Raw genomic sequence first — 2,548 nt, 5'->3', positions numbered from 1 at the left:
GTTAAGTCAATAATCAGCCCAAGTTCTTCATTCTGTTCTTGGAGTTTGTTAAAAAAGATCCAAGGGGGAAAAACATTCTTCTGGAGCAAGATTCATTTCAAAACTCTGTCAGAAAGAATAAAATAAGAAAGAACATGTGTTTAAAATCCTTTATTATATTATCCATTTATTCAAACCCTGTGATGCTAACATATGAGATTCAAAGTAAAGTTTCCTGCTCTGGAAATTACAAGCGATATTACAATCCTTTCTTACAGAGAGATTAGACAGAAGAAAATAAGCTCACTTCTATATATTTATTTCTATGTTTGTTTATTTCATGTTGGTCTCCTAACCAGACTGTAAACTCCCAGAAGGCAGGGACCACATCAATTTTGCCTACCACTGTATTGCCAGCTCCAAGCAGAGTGCCTGTAAATAGACACATAAATACTTCTTGAATATCTACCTATATGAAGGATGGCTTTCACTGCTAAATATTCTTTTATGTATTTGCCTTATTTATGTACTCTGTTCCATTGATCTGTTTGGTTATTCAAGTGCCAGCAACACACTTTTCTTTTTAAATTAGTAGACTAGTTTTAGAGGAGTTTGAGATTCACTGCAAAACTGAACAACTGTGAGGAGGAAGGTGATCTTCGCGTCTTACTCTTCCGCCATCTTGCCTCGATCTCTTATAGAATTTCTTAAGCATATCTAGAGCCTATGGCCAAATACTATAGTTCAATTCATATCTTTAATCTCATTTTGAAACAGCAATTAGAAATGTGTATTTAAGGAAACCACTAGCTTCCCTTTTTGAGCCCATGAAAAAAGGCCAGGATTCACCTTAGCATAAGATGATAACTACTGAATTACTATGAATTATTACAGTATCAGAACGAAGGTCATTTTCAATTACGGGTTCAATTTATCTCTGGCTCATAATAGCGGCGAGTATATGTTAAATAAATAATCAGCCCAAGTTCTTCATTCTTTTCTTGGAGTTTGTTAAAAAAGGTCCAAAGGGGAAAAACATTCTTTTGGAGCAAGATTCTTTTCAAAACTCTGTCAGAAAGAATAAAATAAGAAAGAACATGTATTTAAAATCCTTTATTATATTATCCATTTATTCAAACCCTGTGATGCTAACATATGAGATTCAAAGTGAAGTTTCCTTCTCTGGAATTTACAAGCGGTATTACAATCCCTTCTTCCAGAGAGATTAGACGCAAGAAAATAAGCTCACTTCTATATATTTATTTCTATGTTTGTTTATTTCATGTTGGTCTCCTAACCAGACTGTAAACTCCCAGAAGCCAGGGACCACATCAATTTTGCCTACCACTGTATTGCAAGCTCCAAGCAGAGTGCCTGTAAATAGATGCATAAATAAATACTACTGACACATCATTATCAATCAAAGTCCGTAGTTTATTGCATTCATGGTATAAGTAACTGACTATTTCTTTATTTCTAGTAGCGGTATCCCCAAACATTTACATACTGAGATACATATTACTTTCTTATAAATTTCTTTATTCTTTATTTATAGGTAGGGCATTTCATTTTTTTTTTACATTAAATACAAAAGTAGGTTGTATTTATCTATGAATTCCATTTCTGGATAGTAAAGGAGGTATTAAATAGTATTTGCTATAAAAAGGGAAAATGGAGTACGACGGGGTTTACAGCCAGGGCTCTATATGGTAAATTCAGATTTCTGGAAGCATACGGTATTAACTTTTGCTTACCTTTTTTAATGGAACTTTGAAAGCAATGAAACGAGTCCCAGCCATACGCTGTCCAACTGGGAGACAGTCTTTCCACCTATTAATATATTTTTTGTTAGGCAAATTTTATGTTAGGCTGTCTCCCTGCATAGGATGAATGCGCCTTGAAAATGGAAATCATATCCCTCTATAGTAGGTCCTTCTTCTTTCTGCTTTGCATTTTGCTGCTCCACTTATTCAACCCCACCTACTAATAACCTATACTTCCCTTGTTCCTGTTTTCCCTTCTTGAAAACAGATAAAAGGCAACAAAACAATGCAAAGGTCTCAACAAATAAGGGATATCTAAAACCAGAGATGGCCAGAACTTCTGTATCCCTGATAAAACCTAGCCCGGTGTTGACTACTAAGGTATCATTAATACATGCATGTTGACTGAAACAGTTTAAACTCAATTCTTCCACTTCACAGTTTATTTTTAGTCCTCATACAAAACCTGATAATAAAATTCCTTAGTGCTAAGAATCACAGTGAAAAATAATATCTGAACTGATTTCTGTAAGATGAGTTAGAACTAAGGTTAATTCATTGTATCTGAAGCATAGAAATTGAGGGCAAAAGTGGCACAAGATGGGGCTAGAGAAGCAGAGAGGATTCTAGACCACGCAGAGTCTTAAAGGCCAACAGTTTGTTTTCTATTCTCAAAACAATGTTTTTGAGCGATGTTTATGAGCAATGTTCCAACTTGCTTTTAAGGTTTCTTGTGTGAAGAATGGATTGGAAGGAAACAAGAAATATGGACTCTAGTTAGGACCTAATTGCAACCGACAGGCAAG

At 34.9% G+C, this 2,548-nt stretch overlaps 1 pseudogene; it reads right to left on the bottom strand.

Moving 5' to 3' along the window:
• The window catches only part of LOC112062670 (RNA/RNP complex-1-interacting phosphatase-like), a 114,335-nt pseudogene that overhangs the window by 105,032 nt on the left and 6,755 nt on the right, over positions 1-2,548 (bottom strand).

This window comes from Physeter macrocephalus, chromosome 18, assembly GCF_002837175.3.
Source record: "Physeter macrocephalus isolate SW-GA chromosome 18, ASM283717v5, whole genome shotgun sequence".
NCBI lineage: Eukaryota > Metazoa > Chordata > Mammalia > Artiodactyla > Physeteridae > Physeter > Physeter macrocephalus.
The sequence above is the reverse complement of the archived record's forward strand: the minus strand, read 5'-3'. Positions and strand labels throughout refer to the sequence as shown.